At 46.5% G+C, this 22,500-nt stretch overlaps 1 protein-coding gene and 1 long non-coding RNA gene across 3 annotated transcripts in view; one reads left to right on the top strand and one right to left on the bottom strand.

Moving 5' to 3' along the window:
• The window catches only part of vps33a (VPS33A core subunit of CORVET and HOPS complexes), a 366,247-nt gene that overhangs the window by 237,388 nt on the left and 106,359 nt on the right, over positions 1-22,500 (top strand).
• On the bottom strand, positions 5,850-7,326 carry LOC132467901 (uncharacterized). 2 transcript variants are annotated; one of them, XR_009528112.1, is made up of 3 exons: positions 6,654-7,326; positions 6,365-6,450; positions 5,850-6,232 (listed from the first exon to the last, which is right to left on the bottom strand). It is a non-coding gene; the product is annotated as an uncharacterized LOC132467901 (long non-coding RNA). The 2 variants fall into 2 exon arrangements; XR_009528111.1 differs by having other exon boundaries at positions 6,365-6,444; positions 6,654-7,308.

Here is a 22,500-nt window from a genome sequence, read left to right as displayed (position 1 = left end):
TCTCTAACCCCTACCTGCTCCTTAATGACCTGTCTCTGTACTGTCTAACCCCTACCTGCTCCTTAATGACCTGTCTCTGTACTGTCTAACCCCTACCTGCTCCTTAATGACCTGTCTCTGTACTGTCTAACCCCTACCTGCTCCTTAGTGACCTGTCTCTGTACTGTCTAACCCCTACCTGCTCCTTAATGACCTGTCTCTGTACTGTCTAACCCCTACCTGCTCCTTAATGACCTGTCTCTGTACTGTCTAACCCCTACCTGCTCCTTAATGACCTCTCTCTACTGTCTAACCCCTACCTGCTCCTTAATGACCTGTCTCTGTACTGTCTAACCCCTACCTGCTCCTTAATGACCTGTCTGTACTGTCTAACCCCTACCTGCTCCTTAATGTCTCCTCTGTACTAGGGATGGGCAAAATGATTCTTTTCCGGGAACTAGTTCTTTCAGTTCAGTTCACTATAACGATTCGTTTATTTGATTCGGTCGTTTTGATTCGTTCGTTACGTCAGATTACGTCTTAAAAAAAATAAAACAAAATTTTTTTAATTGGTCATGGGTCCGGATAGGACCGTCAAGACCGCGGTCCGCCGTTTGGAGATGCCTGCTATATAAAATAACCAAACGTCCCACCAATATTTATACCACTTGCTTACCCTCTATATTTCATTCATGGTTTTACATTTATAATTTTATTTTACTTTACATTTAATTCTTCATTGTTCAGGCATTACAGAACTTGCATGGTCATGAATAAAAAATACAAACTGCAGTTTAATTTCTTTGTTTGTTCTTAAATTGATGTAGAATGGAGCAAAGACTCCTGGGATTGGGAAATGCGTTTATCCAATAAACAGATGGAGGTCAAGTCTATTTTTCGAAAAAATGTAGGGGGATATACGAGTGGCCCCACGTCGAATGGTATGACCCAAGATACGTCACACAGAAAGCGCGCATATTCGACGGTACCGCCTTGTCATTGGTTTACCCAGGTGCCATTCCAACACCATTGCTACCTCTCATTGGCTGAATCTTTGAGAACGTTGACTCAATCAATATAAGTCACGGGGAGACGAAGCTCTGTTCGTTTGTATATTTTATTTACGTGACCATATTTTTGGTTTATGTTTAAAAAAAAGAATCAAAGAACCAGTTCTTCTTGTTTTGGGGAACCAGTTCTTGTCGTTCACGTTCGGGATTCGTTCGTTGTAACGAATCGGTCGCGACCGACACATCCCTACTCTGTACTGTCTAACCCCTACCTGATAGACCAGCCCACCAGGGTTCACCAGGAGAGCAGATCCCCCTCCTGTGACTCATCAGCGGAGGCGCTGCCTGGAGCCAACAGGTGGATCCCTGCTGTCAGACCCCCTCTGCAACGCGAGACCCCTCCTCCCACGCGGGGCGCTGACACCGGCCCTGGGCGGCGGCGGCGGCGGTGGGAGGAAGAGGGGGATTAGCTTTCAGCGCCACCCAGCAGCACCCGCTCCTCCGCGTGCCGCGCAGAGCGGGAGCTAATTACAGGCGGGCCTACCTGGCCGGGGCCGGGACCGGGGCCGGCTGACAGCCTCCACACCTGTCTAGCCACAACAGGCCGGGTCTCCAGGAACCCCGCACGCCGGCTCCTCCCCTCGACGACCGCTGCTACGTTCATCCACTCCGGTTGCCTGGCCGAATCATCCTGATAACAAACGTCACTTTCCAGGGTTCTGATTGGTGGGTGTGGTGGGTCCACAGCGGACTGACCCTGATACATAGAACCCACTCAGCACATAGAACCCACTCGGCTCATAGAACCCACTCGGCACGTAGAACCCACTCGGTACGTAGAACCCACTCGGTTCGTAGAACCCACTCGGTACGTAGAACCCACTCGGTACGTAGAACGTAGAACCCACTCGGTACGTAGAACCCACTCAGCACGTAGAACCCACTCAGCACGTAGAACCCACTCGGCACGTAGAACCCACTCGGCACGTAGAACCCACTCGGTACGTAGAACCCACTCGGTACGTAGAACCCACTCGGAGGAACCCACTCAGTACAGAACATAAAGATGGGCTGTGTTTGTGTGTCTGTGTGTGTGTGGGGGGGGGGGGGTGGGCGTGAAAGCTTGAATGTATCTATCTCTCCTCCTAAGTACCCCCTCCCCCTCTCTCCCTCCCTCCCTCCCTCCCTCTCTCTCTCTGACTGTGTCACACGCCCCTCTCTCACTCTTCAGTCAGCCAGTCAGCTTCCCAACGAGGACAAAGACTGATTTATCCCCCCCCCCCACACACACACACACACACAGACACACACACCCCCACCCCCCACCCTGGGAGAGAGCTGTGTACACACAGACATGCTCGTGTGTACATGAAGGAATGCGCACACTTACTTCATGGGAAGATTCATTCATAAACACAATTTGAATACACGTGAAACAAAACACTCACTTGTACATACACACGTTCATACTGAAAATACAATACGTCATGAAGAGAACAGATAGCATTTATACACCGAGACGAGGGACAACTATCGGATCATCTCCAGGTCGCTACGGAGATCGGGAACAAAATACCAGTGAATCGTTTTTAAAAGTGTTTTAGAAAATGGCACAAAAGTGTGTGGATGATGGCGGGTTCAAGCAGCCTTACCTGGCCGTGTCTGATTGGACTCTGGGGCTCGTGAGGCAGCACACCTGTTGAACGTTGAGTAGTCAGTGGATATCCAGCCATCACCACACACACAGAGATCTCCTGGATGGCAACGTCACCAGCTCATGTAGCATGATCAAACTTTACATTAAACTGGTTTTTGAACATGTGGTCGATTAGGTTTTAGCTTAGAAGGGTAAAGCGCTTTTGGATGAACGCTATGTAAATGCAGTCCATAGCATTAGCAACAAGGAACCTGGGGTCAAATCCTTTCCAAGGAACGGAGCCTCCTTAAATCGGAACATCTCAACACATCTCAAGTTCACCACAGCAGTATAGACCAACGCTAAATTAAGCACTACATCAAGAGCTTCTGAAACATGTCAAATAATCATGTCAGAATTTTCATCTGAATCTGCATTATAGCTTCAATATCATCCATATGTGTGTAAGTGAAACCAAATATTTGTCTTAAATGTTGCCGTTTATAGAATTAAAATTTACCATCATAGCTATGCACTTCATAGTTCACAGCTTATAGATGTATTATTGTATTTGTTTGAGAATTTAGGGGCCTTATGCTGCTTTTCCACCGCACATGTAGCTCGACTCGACACGACACGACTCGACACGGTAGCAGCACGGGTCCTTTTCCACCGCAAATAGTACCTCCTGGACGTGGGCGGGGTCGGCTGCGCGAAAGGGCCGTGACGTATTTTTGTACGCGACGCAAACAACACCTACGCAACCCACACATGGACAGAACCCACATAACAACAATGGAGGACATCGATGCGATGGTATTCGTGTTCGTATTATTAGCTGGCATGTTGAAGAAGTTGAAGAAGTGGAATATGTTGGCTGCGGCGCTGCTATGGCTGTTACCAGCATGGTTGCCATGTCGCTCTCGTGACGTCGTCACACTCTCTGGCCAATCAGTGGCTGGCCGTCTGCCGACGTCACCTTTTAGCATCGGCTCAGCTTGCTTGGAACCTAGAGCGAGGCGGGTACTAGAAAAAGCAGCCACTTCAGGTACCAGATACCATGTTTTCGCGGTGGAAACGCAAAAAATGCGAGCTGAGTCGAGTCGAGCTGGTACCATGCAGTGGAAAAGCGGCATTAGATGCTTTCAATCAACGTTCCAGTCGCTCAACTACCTAGGGAGGCCGGTTATTTTAATTCATAAAAAAAAACGCAAAATACAAAAGAAGGCTAAAATGGAAGCTTGGGGGCCCCCTTGTGTTTTGGGGGGCCAATGCAACAGCATAGTCCGCATACAGCAATAAATGGCCACTCCCACACACACACACACACAGAAGTGTGTCCCTAAAGAACACAGAAGCAGTGTTCTTTAGGTACTAGGTGAGAGATGGTTAGTCTAGGTATTAGGTTAGGGTTAGTTTACGTAAAATATGATTAGGTTGTTATGAATTATGTGTGAGTGTGTCCGTCGCACCAATAGGGGTCAGTGTAGGACAGAGAGAGTGTGTGTGTGTGTGTGCGCGCAATAGCCCTGTCACTTCTTGTGTATCTGTTTAGTGTAACTCGTATTTACAGGAGGATCCTGTAACATTTTGCAACGGTTCAGACTACAGAGCAGATTGAGCAATAAATACAGAATTTGGAGGGGCTTTCTGGGTGTACACTGTGTGTGTGTGTGTGTGTGTGTGTGTGTGTGCTGTAGCTCAGTAGGTAGAGCAAGGCAGTAACACTATAGGGTTGGGGGTGCTATTCCCTGGTAGCTCAGTATAGAGCCAGGCACCGTTGCAGGTCCTATGTCCTTCTGATTCAGGGGATTTAATTCACCTGTGTGACGGGGAGGCGGAACAGTTGCTGACCGATAATGACTTTTCTTTTTAAAGTAGATTCTAAAGTAGTAGACTGGATGTTTGTATGCCATTTTGCATAACTTGTAGTTTATGATGAAGAAATGTTACTGGGGTTAAGGTTAGGGTAACGCTAAGGGTAAGACACAAACGGCTACGCGCACACATGCAAACCCATAGCGAGTGACGTAGGACATAAAGTCCCGCCCAGGTCGAAGTGGCGTCGATTTAGAGAGTCCCGTAGAGGGGGGGGGGGTCGAGGGGGGGGTGAGGGTAGAGGGGGGGGGTCAAGGTGAGGGTAGAGGGGGGGGGGGGGTCAAGGTGAGGGTAGAGGTCAAGGTGAGGGTAGAGGGGGGGGTCAAGGTGAGGGTAGAGGGGGGGGTCAAGGTGAGGGTAGAGGGGGGGTGTCAAGGTGAGGGTAGAGGGGGGGGTCAAGGTGAGGGTAGAGGGGGGGGTCAAGGTGAGGGTAGAGGGTCAAGGTTAGGGTAGAGGGGGGGGGTCAAGGTTAGGGTAGAGGGGGGGGGTCAAGGTGAGGGTAGAGGGGGGGGTCAAGGTGAGGGTAGGGGGGGGGGTCAAGGTGAGGGTAGGGGGGGGGTCAAGGTGAGGGTAGAGGGGGGGTGAAGGTGAGGGTAGAGGGGGGGGGGGTCAAGGTGAGGGTAGAGGGGGGGGGGGTCAAGGTGAGGGTAGAGGGGGGGGGTCAAGGTGAGGGTAGAGGGGGGGTCAAGGTGAGGGTAGAGGGGGGGGTCAAGGTGAGGGTAGAGGGGGGATCAAGGTGAGGGTAGAGGGGGGGGTCAAGGTGAGGGTAGAGGGGGGGGGTCAAGGTGAGGGTAGATGGGGGGGTCAAGGTGAGGGTAGAGGGGGGGGGTCAAGGTGAGGGTAGAGGGGGGGTCAAGGTGAGGGTAGGTCAAGGTGAGGGTAGAGGGGGGGGTCAAGGTGAGGGTAGAGGGGGGGGGTCAAGGTGAGGGTAGAGGGGGGGTCAAGGTGAGGGTAGAGGGGGGGGGGTCAAGGTGAGGGTAGAGGGGGGGGGGTCAAGGTGAGGGTAGAGGGGGGGGGTCAAGGTGAGGGTAGAGGGGGGGTCAAGGTGAGGGTAGGTCAAGGTGAGGGTAGAGGGGGGGGTCAAGGTGAGGGTAGAGGGGGGGGGTCAAGGTGAGGGTAGAGGGGGGGGGTCAAGGTGAGGGTAGAGGGGGGGTCAAGGTGAGGGTAGAGGGGGGGGGTCAAGGTGAGGGTAGAGGGGGGGGTCAAGGTGAGGGTAGAGGGGGGGGGGGTCAAGGTGAGGGTAGAGGTTGAGGGTAGGGTAGATGTGTATAGGTTAACTCATTATGGTCAGTATTAAACATCACATAATGCACAACATGCAGAAAAAGCCACACAACCAGGTAGAATTTGTTATATACGATTTTATATAAACACCATGAGTATACATTTTATAAAATCGTTTGCACATTGAAACATTTTGGGAAGCGTTTTGTCCGATGTCCGAACCCATTTTGATCACAAAGCGTATATCGTGAATCCAGCGCAGCCATCTGTCCCTAACTCTGTCCCTAACACTGAACCCCGACGCCTTGAAGGACAAGGAACCCTCCCACCGTGGGGAGGAAGGAACCCTCGATGGAACACGCTAGGTGCATCCAAACATGCAACAGATGGTGAGAAGGTCACGTTGCGCGAGTGTGGAGGAGATGAATCCACAGGCCAAAGTCAGGTTGTGTGAGTGTGGAGTAGATGAATCCACAGGCCAGCGATGAGTGGCGGTTGTTGATCACTGAAATGTGGACAGAGGAAAACAGCATATTGTTCAGTTGACTGTCTAGGTAGTGTCACGTTATCAAAAGGTTATTACACCTGTAGTCAATGAACACGATGTCCATGTCATCTTCAGCAGTGGGATACTGACCTAAAGGCCTCCAGCTGGTCAGAGATACAGGTTTGATGCAGCTCAGGTCTGTCTGTCCCAGACTGGACACAGCATTTCAACTGCACCTTACAAAGACGGATGATATGAATACAAAAGGATACAATGATTCAGTTATTTAGCAGACCGTCTGAGCCAAAGAGACTTGGTGAATTCAGAAGTGCGTCATGCCATGTCGTCTGAGAACTCGGGGGTGGAACCCAGCACCATTTGATGGAGAGCCAAACACCCCATCCTGCCCCGTTAAGAGTTCCATCAGCAACAGACTCACCTTCCAGATGCATGGCTCCTTCAGCTCTCTCCTCAGTGGATATCCCCTTGGAGTCGGGTGTCACTCGCCCCACCCTGACGTCCTTCACCAGGCAGGTCCTCCATCACCTCCCTGTGCCCCGCCTTCCTGTTTGGGGACAAACGGGGCCGTTTGGCCTCAATGTCTGGGCACAATCAAAGTGGTAGTTTGATGGTCTGACATCAGTGGTAGTTTGCTATAATGTCTGGTAGTAAACTGTTGTTTCCCAGTACAAGTCATGTTTAGTTCATGCAAACATACCAGTACTACTTGTTGGCAGGCAGACTCATGGTTCTCCAGGTGCACGGCTCCTCCATCAGCTCTCCTCAGGCAAGGACTCCTGGTCTGTGTAAACAGTGGTGGTAGTTGAGCAATTGGGGGGGGGGTATTCTTGTGACGCCCGGTTTAAACCAAAGCCCTGGCTGGAGTGTTAATGAGGGCATTGAATATGATTTATTTTATTCTTTCCAACTTGCATAGAAACTAAAGCAAATGCAAAGCAGCTATAGTTTGTAATCTTTTAAGTCAGAACACTGAAATATTCTAGTTGATGAAAATGCTGTTCAGTTCCATAAATAATTGAATCACTTAGTTCTGATCGTCACATGACTGAACACAATGATGACCCACAGCTGTCCTTTACCTTCCAGAGACATCTGCAGTCGCATCGTAGCGATCGTAGATCCGAGCGGATCCTGGTGGGTCAGCGATACAATCAGGATATGAAAAAAAAAAACATTCTCACACTCAGTAGACAGTTTTTCTTCATTTTAAAAGGGGACATTATACCACCAGGTGTGAGTGTGATTAGCCTTACAAGCCGTTTCCAAAATCTGACACATATTACATCACTACTGGGCGTGTACACCTAGATCTGTGCTGGATAGATGAGCAACGTTTACTTCGGTCCACTGGGTAGGCTGGTAGAATGATCTGTACAGCACAGATCTAGGTGGACACGCCCACTAGTGATGTCATATGGGGCAGATTTTCAAAACCGCTTGTTAGGCTAATCACACTCACACCTGGTGGTATAATACGTCCCCTTTACAGAATAACAACTTTCAGAACTCATGTGAGAAATCAGACGCTGCAGCCTCACATGGAGAGCAAAATTGTGAGTGAATAAATCCTGTTCACTCACAGCTCCATTAACCCAGCGACTTTCTCAAAATCATTCTGATCAAAACGATGGCTGAAGAGACCGATGTAGGGCTGGTGGAGTGGCTAGTCTAGCAGCCTACTCCTTCACATTGAGGTGGCAGTGTAAGGTATAATCACCTCAGGGTCGGCTGTCCTTGCCCCCCCACGAGGGACGTCTTCACCAGCGGGTCCTCAGCACGGCTCCATCACCACCCCTCACAGAGTCCTGGTCTGGAGCAAAAAGCAGGGAATTTGCCTCATGTCCACCATGTTCAGTTCATGCAAACCAGTGCAAACCAGTACCACCTGTTGGCAGGTAGATTCATGGTCGTCCTCCAGATGCAGTTCCTCCATCAGCCAAGGGCATCGGGTCTGTAACAAACAGGGGTGGTAGTTGAGCAGTGGGTGGGATTATTCTTTGGACGCCTCTTTTAAACCATTCTGAACCAAAGTACTGGCTTTTGGTGTAAAATGTAGAGGAATAGAAGACACTGCAAGTTAAAAAAATAAATAAGAACCATGCACACACTTGAAAATGTGTTATGCAGGAGAATGGTAGAACATTCTGTGAATTCAACAGCACACATTTGAAATTTGACTGTTAACATTATTCAAACAGTCTTCTGCCTCAGCTGAAACTCAATATTTAAAACAAACGATAAAACTTGTAGAATTCTTGTACCAGTAGCGTAGACTCTAGCCTTCACATTGAGGGGTTAGAGTCTCAATAAAACTTCACCGATGGCTCCATTAAGCCAAGGACGGTTTTCTCTAAATCTGCCATATTAGATGACGGCTGAAGTAACCGATTTTAGAACAGAAACCGTTCAGTAACAGTGAGAGATAATCAATTTAGAGACTGGCTGCATTCACCCCGACATCATTCTTAAGGCAGGGCCTCCGTCCACCATGGCTCCGTCGGCTCTCGTCCACCATGGCGCCGTCGGCTCTCGTCCACCATGGCTCCGTCGGCTCTCCTCAATCAGTCCTCCTCCTCCACCAACGCGTCCTGACCTAACATCAAACGGCAGTAGTTGGGTCCAAAATCAGCCATATTAGATGACGGCTGAAGTAACCGATTTTAGAACAGAAACCGTTCAGTAGCAGTGAGTGATAATCAAACTAGAGACTGGCTGCATTCACCCCGACATCATTCTTAAGGCAGGACCTCCACCACGGCTCCTCCGTCGGCTCTCGTCCACCACGGCACCTCCGTCGGCTCTCGTCCACCATGGCTCCATCGGCTCTCGTCCACCATGGCTCGGTCGGCTCTCCTCCATCAGTCCTCCTCCTCCACCAACGCGTCCTGACCTAACATCAAACGGCAGTAGTTGGGTCCAAAATCTGGTAACTAAGCCGGGGAGGTCAAACCTGCACACCCTTGCATTTGTAAAGGGGAAAAATATCTAACTTCCTCAAGTTTACTCGTTGAGAAATGTATAAACTACTACGGTCAGAATGAAAATCTGAGAAAGATAATAAAAAATAGTCAACCACTGCAATTAGTTTCAGAGAGGCTTGGTGATGGTTACCCTGGTCCACCCTGCTGCCCCATTACTGGTCCAGGTAGTGGGGTTACCCTCTGGTACTGAACCATCATAATCAAGCACATGAACATCCAATATACATCCTTTTAACACAAAAATCAACATTGATCGAAAGCCACTTACACCGATAGAGCCTGGTTCAACAGCTCGGCCACATCTACTCCCACCGACCACACTGCAGAGATCACTGAGAAGATCATAATGTTATAAAAGATGGGTAAATACTGTGGGAATCAATGTGAGAAATCAGACGCTGCAGCCTCACATGGAGAGCAAAATTGTGTGTGAATAAATCCTGTTCACTCACAGCTCCCTAAACCCAGCGACTTTTTTCTCAAAATCATTCTGATCAAAACGATGGCTGAAGAGACCGATGTAGGGCTGGTGGAGTGGCTAGTCTAGCAGCCTACTCCTTCACGTTGAGGTGGCAGTGTAAGGTATAATCACCTCAGGGTCGGCTGTCCTTGCCCCCCCACGAGGGACGTCCTTCACCAGCAGGTCCTCAGCACGGCTCCATCACCACCCCTCACAGAGTCCTGGTCTGGAGCAAAAAGCAGGGAATTTGCCTCATGTCCACCATGTTCAGTTCATGAAAACCAGTGCAAACCAGTACCACCTGTTGGCAGGTAGATTCATGGTCGTCCTCCAGATGCAGTTCCTCCATCAGCCAAGGCCATCGGGTCTGTAACAAACAGGGGTGGTAGTTGAGCAGTGGGTGGGATTATTCTCTGGACGCCTCTTTTAAACCATTCTGAATCAAAGTACTGGCTTTTGGTGTAAATGTAGAGGAATAGAAGACACTGCAAGTTAAAAAAATAAATAAGAACCATGCACACACTTGAAAATGTGTTATGCAGGAGAATGGTAGAACATTCTGTGAATTCAACAGCACACATTTGCAATTTGACTGTTAACATTATTCAAACAGTCTTCTGCCTCAGCTGAAACTCAATATTAAAGACAAACGATAAAACTTGTAGAATTCTTGTACCAGTAGCGTAGACTCTAGCCTTCACATTTAGGGGTTAGAGTCTCAATAAAACTTCTTCACTGATGGCTCCATTAAGCCAAGGACGGTTTTCTCTAAATCTGCCATATTAAATGACGGCTGAAGTAACCGATTTTAGAACAGAAACCGTTCAGTAGCAGTGAGAGTGATAATCAATTTAGAGACTGGCTGCATTCACCCCGACATCATTCTTAAGGCAGGACCTCCACCACGGCTCCTCCGTCGGCTCTCGTCCACCACGGCTCCTCCGTCGGCTCTCGTCCACCACGGCTCCTCCGTCGGCTCTCGACCACCATGGCTCCGTCGGCTCTCATCCACCATGGCTCCATCGGATCTCCTCCATCAGCCCTCCTCCTCAACCAACGCGTCCTGACCTAACAAACGGCAGTAGTTGGGTCCAAAATCAGCCATATTAGATGACGGCTGAAGTAACCGATTTTAGAACAGAAACCGTTCAGTAGCAGTGAGTGATAATCAAACTAGAGACTGGCTGCATTCACCCCGACATCATTCTTAAGGCAGGACCTCCACCACGGCTCCTCCGTCGGCTCTTGTCCACCATGGCTCCGTCGGCTCTCGTCCACCATGGCTCCTCCGTCGGCTCTCGTCCACCATGGCTCCTCCGTCGGCTCTCGTCCACCATGGCTCCTCCGTCGGCTCTCGTCCACCATGGCTCCGTCGGCTCTCGTCCACCATGGCTCCGTCGGCTCTCCTCCATCAGCCCTCCTCCTCCACCAACGCGTCCTGACCTAACATCAAACGGCAGTAGTTGGGTCCAAAATCTGGTAACAAAGCCGGGGAGGTCAAACCTGCACACCCTTGCATTTGTAAAGTGGAAAAAATATCTAACTTCAAGTTTACAAGTTGACTCGTTGAGAAATGTATAAACTACTACTGTCAGAATGAAAATCTGAGAAAGATAATAAAACATAATCAGCCTCAACAATTAGTTTCAGAGCGGCTTGGAGATGGTACCCTGGTCCACCCTGCTGCCCCATTACTGGTCCAGGTAGTGGGGTTACCCTCTGGTCCCCAGCCTCAGGTCCAACCAGCTGTGTTGTACAATATTTAACTAAACCTTGGGAGAAGACGTGCCATTTCTAAACTGCTGTAAATTAGCTTTATTAATCAACTACATTTACATTTAGCAGATGCTTTTAACCAAAGCGATGAGTACATTTTTCAGAAAGAGAAGCAATAAACTAGACACAGGTTGGACGTCTTCAGGAAGCGGACTCCCAAACACTAAATCAAGGTACTGAACCATCATAATCAAGCACATTAACATCCAATATTCATCCTTTTAACGCAAAAATCAACATTGATCGAAAGCCACTTACACCGATAGAGCCTGGTTCAACTGCTCAACTGCTCACATCTCCTCCCACCGACCACGCTGCAGAGATCACCGAGAAGATCATAATGTTATAAAAGATGGGTAAATACTGTGGGAATCAATGTGAAAGCTTCAATATCAAACACTCACATGTGCGGTTGGATTGACATCTTCTGCATCATACAGGATCAGGACTGCAAGGCCTGGAGTTTCCCCCCGTCTGTTAGCACAACATTCATCCAATTAAAAACACCACGACGCGCTTTACATCACTGCCTCACCAATAATAAACTGAACATCAATATAAGAGTTCTTGGTCACCACGTATCTTAGTTGCCTTGTGCTTAGTTAGATTTATTCAAAAGTCAAAGGTTTATGGTAGCATTTGCGCAACAATTAACTTTACTTTTCTAAACAGCTATACCATTTGATAATACGTGAATAAGCACACTTACATTTAACCCTTCCTTTTGTTTCTGAAGTCTAGCAGAAACTATATTGAGCAGATCACAGCCCAGATATTTAGAACACTAGCAATATCAATAGTAATTTAGATAGTAAAATGATACTTAGCCACATTCAGCTGCTGGGTTGTTGAAGAACTAAAAAGCCGTAGTATGTAAATGCCGTCGTCTCCATCTTTTACGCGACCCGATAAATGTATGCGCAGAAAATCGAGAGTTGATTGTAGAGCGCAGTTATCAAAGTAGTTTGCGGTATTTTGTGGGATAATTAAAAATATATATATTTTAAGAGTGCCCTTCCTAATTTCTAGTGCATAAGGATTTACCAATAATCGCAGATGGTTACCTATAGAAATGGGGCACTGCCAGATTACCTTAATTGGGTACGCTCATTAGTTATGAGGTTTACGCAAATGCCAATATTGATCGTACTGCCAGACGCCATAATAAGGTGTGGATGACATAACGCAATTGCCAATCCTGATCGTACTGCCAGACGCCATAATAAAGGTGTGGATGACGTAACGCAATTGCCAATCCTGTTCGTACTGCCAGTTATCCTCCACCACACAGTACTGCAGCATTAGAGCTTCACAGACTGCACAAAACTAACTACCAACCTCTACAGAAACCCCAAGCCCCGTCATACTGGAATCGTAACGTTCCAGTACGAACCATCTCTAAGTAACGTAACCAGCACCTCACCTTGAGCTGAACGACGATGAAGATCTTGTGGTCGTCTCATTGCAAAATACAGCCAACAGACTTACCTTGAGGCGATCTGGTAGTTTGTTGCTGTTGGTTTATGTACAAAACATTTTGACTAAACATTTCAGTTACCCCATTTAACTAATTATCTACCAATTAACAATGCTTGCCAGTGTACAAAAAAAGCTAACTAATCTGTCTTTTGGCTACTTCCTCGCTTCACATCGCATGAGCATTGTCATATTGATCCGGGTGTGGTCTGAGTGGCCAGAGATGCATGTTAGGATACTGTGCGGTCTGAAGTCTACTGTTCTGTAGACGTGCCCCCCTCCGGAGAAAGTGTTCAAAAGGGCTGTTGCATCAGTTACATGACCTGGAACATCCGTCAAGACTGTGACAGGGACTCCCCAAGGAGAGACGCCATGGGTAGGATGCGAGGACTCTTTCTCAGCGACTAGAATACACCACAGCGCCTACGGGAGGGAACCATTGCACACATTTCAATATTCCTCTTCATAGATCTTGAAGCCCCAGCGAGGATTTATTTTCCTCCTCAGCTGAAGAAGAGCTTGGTTACAGCATGAAGAGAACCCTAGTTGGGATGTTACCAAGATGGTTTCTGATTCAAAGGGGGACCCAACTCCCAGGTCCAGCTAGCATCGACAAATGCATTGCAATTCAGCCCAAGAAAAACTTGCATCCCAACACAGGAGTCCAGAAGATACAATCCACAGGGCCTGCCAGCCAACTATCATGTCAGGGCTAGAAAGGGCAGCCACGTCGCAGTCTTTCAAGCTTGAAGGACCATTTCCTAAAATGTTGTGATGTATAATAAGTGCGTATCCCCATGTCATCACGCTCACACATGGTATGCCTCGTCACCCTGATCACGCCCGGATGAAGAACCCCAGGCCAGGTAGAACCCCGACTACATGAACAACCGAACCAGGTAGAACCCTGACCACATGAACAACCAGGCCAGGTAGAACCCTGACTACATGAACAACCAGGCCAGGCCAGGTAGAACCCTGACCACATGAAGAACCAGGCCAGGCAGAACCCTGACCACATGCAGAACCAGGCCAGGCAGAACCCTGACCGCATGAAGAACCAGGCCAGGTAGAACCCTGACCGCATGAACAACCAGGCCAGGTAGAACCCTGACCACATGAACAACCAGGCCAGGCAGAACCCTGACCACATGAACAACCAGGCCAGGCAGAACCCTGACCACATGAACAACCAGGCCAGGCAGAACCCTGACCGCATGAACAACCAGGCCAGGCAGAACCCTGACCGCATGAACAACCAGGCCAGGTAAAACCCTGACCACATGAACAACCAGGCAAGGTAGAACCCTCGCCATGCCCACCTGAAGAGCCACAGGCAGTCCAGTTGTTTTCCTTCAGACTCAAACTCTTCCGCTTTGATGAGCCTGAGAACAGGGACGGGATTTGATGGTGGTGAGAAGGTAATCTGATTAGGTCACCCCAGTGGTGGGATGGTAGGTATCGGACATCCCAGTAGCTGGTAGGTATCGGACATCCCAGTAGCTGGTAGGTTTCAGACATCCCAGTAGCTGGTAGGTTTCAGACATCCCAGTAGCTGGTAGGTTTCAGACATCCCAGTAGCTGGTAGGTTTCAGACATCCCAGTAGCTGGTAGGTTTCAGACATCCCAGTAGCTGGTAGGTTTCAGACATCCCAGTAGCTGGTAGGTTTCAGACATCCCAGTAGCTGGTAGGTTTCAGACATCCCAGTAGCTGGTAGGTTTCAGACATCCCAGTAGCTGGTAGGTTTCAGACATCCCAGTAGCTGGTAGGTTTCAGACATCCCAGTAGCTGGTAGGTTTCAGACATCCCAGTAGCTGGTAGGTTTCAGACATCCCAGTAGCTGGTAGGTTTCAGACATCCCAGTAGCTGGTAGGTTTCAGACATCCCAGTAGCTGGTAGGTTTCAGACATCCCAGTAGTTGGTAGGTTTCAGACGTCCCAGTAGTTGGTAGGTATCGGACGTCCCAGTAGTTGGTAGGTATCGGACGTCCCAGTAGTTGGTAGGTAGGTCATGAACGGACCAGACCTTGAACAGAGCAGGGATTGGTTGGTAGGTCTTTACAGTAGGATTCTCCTCATCCCATATGAACAGCAGGCCGATGAGCCCTCTGCTGGCTCAGATGCAAGCCTTTCTCAGGCTGAACTGCAGAGTAATGGAGGAGGCCAGCTGGTCCTGGAAGTTCGGTCCTCTTAAATCAGAACCTATCGCGGTAAGATCCCACCAAGGACCCTTTTCGTGACTGCAGCTGTGCTCTACTCCAGCTGCGGAGGTAGAGAAACCGTAGCTACGGCTTCAAGATGTATGGTGGGCAACGTTGAAATGTGCTCCATGGTTCTCTAGCGAAGGACCGAGGTGGTGTTCTAGTCGTTGAGGAAGAGCCCTCACCTCTCATCCCCGGGCGTTTCTCCTTTAGGTGAGAGCCTGTCACCATCTTGAATGACATCCCAGTTCATGTAAATGACTTCACAACCACCTCTTAGACACATGCCTTCACCTGAAGGGGGCAAGTCTACAGAGCTGGAGGCTTCAGACAGCGCAGAACCCTAGCATGCATCTCTGATCACTCATCAGTACGGTAACTCATGTGACATGATGCAAAGTTCAGGAAGTAGTGGCGAAGCATGTCGAAAGAAAATCTAGACAAAAACTTGGAGTATGTTTTGGCTGCACTCTGAGAAACCCTATGTTACTATTCTCACAATTCACTTGGAACCTATACTACAACCCTTCTAACACAGCATTGACACATGTTCAAACTAAACAGGTAATTAGCCCAAGTACCAACAAAAAACATTATTTAAATCATTCACCTTTCCACCTCAGCCAACGAGGAGGCCAAAACAATGCCCCAGCATAAAGAGGAAATATAAGGACTTACAGATCGCAGTTTCTTCTTCATGGTTCAGTTTTGATACTCACAGAATCACTTTCTCCTCTTTGACCTGTGAAGTAACGGAACGAGCAGATTCGTTTTAGTGCTCAAACCACACCACTGAGGCAAAGTTGATTCAAGCTAACTTAATTTGAATTAATCATGCATTCCTTTCCCCAAATATTGGCACCAATCTTCTCCAAACGACAGTCCTTTAACCTGTAGAAACTTCATTAAAAGGCACCCAGTGCAACTTTATGTAAACATTCAATGAAAAATAAACATTCAATTTCTAGTCTTTTTTACACGTAGTAAGTTTCAATAACTCCATACCATTACATATCGACATTCAAGGAGCAAAGATGAGACGTCGTTGTGTGGTGAGAACTGATAGAAAATCGTAAACAACAACAATCGCCGGTGGGGAGAAGCCATTTTTCCATTGACTGGAAGCCTGCTTTATTTATTGTAGGTTACAAAAAATAAAGAAAATGGCGGCATTGTTGTTGTTATCGATTTTGTATCAGTTCTCACCACACAACGACGTCTCATCTTTGCTGCTTAAATGTCGGTATGTAATGGTATGGAGTTATTGAAACTTACTACGTGTAAAAAAGACTAGAAATTGAATGTTCATTTTTAAGCCTCGAAAGTTGCACTGGGTGCCTTTAAAACTTGATACTAATCATTTTTTTTAACTTTATTTTGGCAGTTGTGTATAGTTTAGCTGCATCTAGACTAATATACTTGAAAGAAATATATCAAATTCTTAAGGGTTTTAACTTTTAATTTGTTTTGTTTTTAAAAGGCAAAAATCCACCTAATAAAACGATCAAGGGCTTAATAAAAAACATGATTTGGCAAACGCATCAGACTCTATAGACGTCTTAAATCAGCCCACACAACTAGCACATTGAATCCACTTAACCACACCACCTGAATAAATAAATGGCCTATAACCACGCAAAAACACTTCAAATTATGTCCAATTACATCAAGAACCAACATTAAACATCAAGTAAGCCTAGTAGGAAAATAAACGTTCTACTCACAGCAGGTCCAGATGTGGTGGTCCGTTTTACTTCGAAAAGCGTTCGTTACAAGAACTGTCATTTGTCACACAAAACCGGGAAACTCCAACCAAGTTCTGGTTAAACTCCTAAAGTATACATCACCGTACCTGGGAGACGTTAGACGGTTAGTGGGGAGACCGACCTGCTTAGTTTTGCCTACTGAGCAGCAGACAGGTAAGTTAGAGATGACTGAGCACGAGTCGCCACAGGTGAACTCATTAGCGCGGAGCGTGGCACTAATTAGTTAAACCACGTGCAGATGCGGCCCAGTGGGTTGCCTTGGTAACGGATATGCGACCACGCAAATACAATCCGCCGCCACGAGCAGCTGACTGGCAAGATGTCCGCAAGTGCGGACATTCTAGACGCCGCCGTAAGACAGCTAGTGTTCTATATATCTACACACGTAGGTGAAGGGTTTTATTTTGAAAACGTTGCGAGATACCACCCAAAGGCTGTTTAGAGTAAAGGCGCACGAAGATTTTGTGTGACGGCTGGTTTAACCGCGGATGAACGAATGGCGGCTCACTTGACCGCAGTTCTCTATTCCCCATGGGACCTTTTTTTAAAAAATTGTATGATGACTATATGCTCTGTAAGGTGACCTTGGGTGTTTTGAAAGGCGCCTCTAAATTAAATGTATTATTATTATTATTATTATTCTGTGAAGAATAGATGTAGGCCTACCGTTGTCAATGGCGATACACAAAACGTTGAATTGTGCCGTGAATTTTGAGTTTTTCAATTTGAATGAAAACATAGCAAGTCAATAAAGTCACACTTATTTGTAAAACGGTTAAGTAACACTTAGTGTCGTGTGAAACCGCTTATTGCACCAGATATCTCATCTCGCACAATGTACTTTAACAACACCAATGTGTATTGTAATGGCAGTTTTGTTTCTCTGAACTGCCATTTGTTGACTATGCCTTTTCACTGTCACCCTTGGTGGGTCAAGGATCAAAGGGTCCAACTGATCAGGCCCTGCTAAGTCTCCCCACATTATAATTGTCAATGATCAAATCAAATAATGTTTACTTAAAGGACAGAGTTCCTGTATTCTCATCAAGTGGAAGAATGCATAAGAGGATCTGTGCTTCCTTATGACCGATATACCCCAAGTACAAAGGTTAACGTTATTGTATGTTGTTTGCTCAAATAATTGTGCCTAATTGTTATCAATTCAGATTACCTTCTTAAACAGTTTATACAGAAACCTGATTACCGGTTTTAACCAGCGACTGTGGGTCCTGCTATCACGCAGCTGTTCCCTTTCTAATGACACATTTTCCCGTTCCTTTACTCTTAGGTCTACTATACATTTGTAATTATTTTGCTCTACTGCTGCTCTTCTAATTGAAGAATATCACAAGTGTAGTTCATGGCACACATCCAATGGGATCCAAACATTATCCGTCTCTCGCCGTTGACCACTAAACATATCTTTCCAAAATGGTGGTCAACCGGAAGGGGCGGGACTTAGGCTCTCTGTATCCAGGAGAGTTGGCTCCTCCTGCCCCCCCGGTCCCCGGCCTCCATCTCAGCTGATTGGTCTATTCCTAGAATGGAGAATCATAAAACAAGGGCCAAAACCAAAACAAACGTTACGAAATTTCAAAGAAGAAACGGCCGTGGCATTGTGGTGGGACAACCGCGTACTTTGATTCAGCATGTTTCCTTAATCTCTGCTGACACATTAAGGTTCATTTTATGATTAGGTACAGTACATTTGTTTACTCCTTCAACCTTGTTGGCACATACCACGAACATTATGTTCTTGACAAACAAGTGAAACCACTGCAGATCTTGATGACAAAAGGCTTGGCTGAGCACATATACAAAAACAACACAGAGCACATATCACGCTGTTGGTGGTCGGGGATTACACATTTTTCAGTGCTACGGCTCACGCCTAGGGATAACCCAATAGCGATAGCCTTAAAAGGCTGCGCCTATGCTCATAGAATCTAGAGTTTACAATACGTAACTATCGTTTCAGCCATTTACTGTACAATTCAGAATTGAATGTGAGGAGGGCTGTCAATCAAATATCGCGTTTCAGAAACGGCCAATCATAGGAAAGCCCGCCCTGCCTTGGTTCCCTCCCCCATAGTGCCAAAATTAAATTCGAGCGAGCGTAAAAACATCTTTCGCGAGAGGCTGTTACGCGCGAGAGGCTGTTTTGCGCGCGCTGAGGTAATTTGCGCGCGCGAGAGGCTGTTTTGCGCGCGCAGAGGTAATTTGCACGCGTGCAGAGATCATTTGCGCGCTCGCAGTTAACATCTCCACGCGTGGAATAATATAATACGGCCGAATGCATCTTTTATCACATTAGTGAATTATGGCACTAATGTGTCGCCATACACACACACACACACACACACACACACACACACACACACACACACACACACACACACACACACACACACACACACACCATGCGTGCATGCACACACGCGGAAAATGAATAATGAATGAAAAATTGTCTGTCTTCAAAACTTGAGGAAGTTTTAGACAAAAACTTCCTTAAAGGGACACTGTGTAAAAATTACTCCCATCTAGTGGTACAATTGTATATTGCATTCAAACTAATAGTGCTCGCTTGTCCAAAAACTACGGTGGGCAGTATGTGCCAAGAAGCTGTGACATGACACCTACTAGGCTACCTCATCGAGTCATTCGAGTGATGATGAGGTTCGTATCCTAATCAACGCATTGTAATCCGTTGATTTCAACAATGTAACAGTATTCTAAATACCAACAATTTACATTGTAACGTACGGAATCAAATCAAAATCAAATCAAATCAAATTGATTGTCATTTTGTTGATTGAACAACAGAACGAGAAGGCGTTTCTCACGGATCAAGATCAACATACATTTCAAACAAACAAACAAACAAACGTCCCAATGATGAATAAATAAATAAATAATAAATAAATAATAAATAAAGTCCAGTGAGAAGATCTGGGACGCTGGTGCATTGAGCATCCTGACAGCTTGAGGTAGGAAGCTGTTCCGCAGCCTGGTGGTGGAGCATCTTAAGCTGCGATAGCGTTTCTTGGAGGGTAGGAGCTGAAAGAAGCTGTTCAGTTTGTTTACGTCCACCCCGTCTCTGCTGCTTCCTCCTCCGGGCAGTTGCGGGCACGGTGTCACAGTGTCCGTTAGTATCCTGTGTTTGCGTAGTATGTCCAGATGCCAGCGAATGCCAGTGATGTTACTCGCTCTCAATGTCCTAATGTTTAATATTGTTTCCCTGTCATAAACTACGTACGTAGGACGTCTCACACTCAAACATTCAATCTCAATCTCACAGATCTCAAGAGGGGCCGCTGCGACTGTGCGCGCCGCCAGTTAGTCGCCCTGGCAACGAGTTTACTTCCTCGTCTCCTATCCTGTTCCTAATTCCTCCTCTCGATCTTCTTTTCCTCCGTATTGTCTTCTTTATCAGAGTTGTTGGTATGAAATCCAGTTGTTCGGGTGATAAATCAACTGTCTGGCAAGCGAGTTGAAGCTCCAGAAGGTCCGCTCTAGCGTAAGTGCGTCTTGGTGGATTTGGATACGTGGTGACCCCAGCAGAGAATAAACCTCCATAACTTGATGAAGAATGGCTTTTGAATTCCTCCAACGCATTTGACAGTATCCATAAGTCATAAGAATATTGTCATGATTTAAACTCGACAAAAATATGAAAAAGTAAATTAAATATGTAATAAAAAAGTAGCCTTTCAATGACGAGTCGCTCAAACATAGGAGCGCCCATCTCGTTGCCATGGAAAACCATGTTATACATGCTTACACATCGTCGTTTTTTTTTGACGTCGATGATTCCTTCTCCTGTGGCGTGGCATAACTATGGACGGTCTTTCAAACAAATGCGGTGCATGTTCAAATTTGCCGGTAAAACTCGTCTCGCTATACTAAGCTCTGTTCCACCGTCACGCTGGCTCAGAGTGAAAACGCGTTTGCAATTCCTGTACGACGTAGTGCTTTTTGACCCTCTCGGCAGCTCATAGACCGGAAGAAAATGGAAGCCTCCATGAAGCTTACCCGTCCTATGTAACCATATTGATATTAATATTAATTATTCTTCGCTCAGGAGGATAAGTGAGATTTTTGGCAGAGATCATTTTACACCAATGAGGACTTATTTATGAATGAATATGTTGATTTGAGGTAATAAATTACTCAAAATATTACATAGTGTCCCTTTAACACAAAAAAGGAAATTATGGATATAGCCTACAGGGTGTTTTTAACATACTGGATCCAACAATGATCCCAACATTGACACAGATAATTCAGATCATTGCACTCACAATTCCTGTAAACAGTTGTAGTTGTGAGCGATCTTTCAGTGTGTCGAGAAGGCTCCACACCTGGCTTAGGTCAACCATGGGGCAAGGAAGGCTTCACCAACTTTCTCTTTTGTCCATTGAAAAGGAGCAACTATGCAAAGTGAGTCAAAGCCACGTTATTGACCGCTTTGCCACCATGAAGGCGCGGCGATACAGCTTAATAGTGAAAAAATAATCATTTAAAAAGGCTCTATGCAGTAGTGTATGGCCTTATTTAGTTTAATTTAAGAGCTTTGATGGTTCTATAACATTTTCCAGGTTGATTGGTGGCAATGAGCCACCTCACCTTAAGTCAGAAATTCTATTAGTTTTAAACCTTGTTTCTTGCCTTTTTAGTACATGTCGTTCTGGCAAAATTATGCTGTTTCCACACAGCTTCTAAATAAATATAGATGTGTAGACTTCTCCTGATAAAGAGGTGAAGGTCATAAAGAGACTTTTTGTTTATTTGTCAGTTACCTTATTTGTAAATCTTTGAGATGTGTATGTGTTTAAATAAATATAATTGTACGGTACTCATGAATCCATCTTTGCGTCTTTACCTTTACCAGTGCTTTAATATAGCCTACAGTATGACAGTGACAACAATTTTGAAACTCGTACATACCCTTCTGTATCCATATATTTCATATTGTGCACACGTTAAAAAAAAAAAAATTGGCAGTTGGGGGCCTGTGCCCCAGTAAAACTCTAGGTCTAGCAACGCCCCTGTCACTGAGTGACATATGTAACGTAAACAGCCAATCAGCGTTCAACCGTCAAACTCAGTGCAGTCCGGGGTGAACTGCAGCATGGAGGAGAAAGTGATTGTTGCCGTTTGCGACTCCCGGAGCTCTATATATAATAGTATATAATATAATATAATTGTATAATATCAAAAGCTTGCGTCCGACGTCTCTCCCTCTTCCACAAAAGGTAAAGACATGCAATGGCACAAACACACTCACTCCCCCCGCCTGTTGCGAGTCCGCGAGATTCTCATGGACGCGCGTGTGTGACGTAGTCTGGACGGCGCGCTGCTGTAGGTGTGTGTACCTCCGACCGGTGAGTGAAAACAGCGAGAGAGAAAAAAGGATGGAAACTGAGGATTTGGTTTTGAAAAAGAATAGCATTGGATCCGTCGTCTGGCAGTGTATATATAATAATTATTATTAACACTTAATAAATAATTAACGGTTTGAATAAATGCTGTGTTGGTAAATCTAACTTGCTGTGATTTTCCTTTTCTTATGTGCAAGTTCTAAATTGTTCCAATACAAAGCACT

This window comes from Gadus macrocephalus, chromosome 11 (assembly GCF_031168955.1).
Source record: "Gadus macrocephalus chromosome 11, ASM3116895v1".
NCBI classification, from domain to species: domain Eukaryota; kingdom Metazoa; phylum Chordata; class Actinopteri; order Gadiformes; family Gadidae; genus Gadus; species Gadus macrocephalus.
This window is presented reverse-complemented; position numbering and strand designations above follow the sequence as displayed.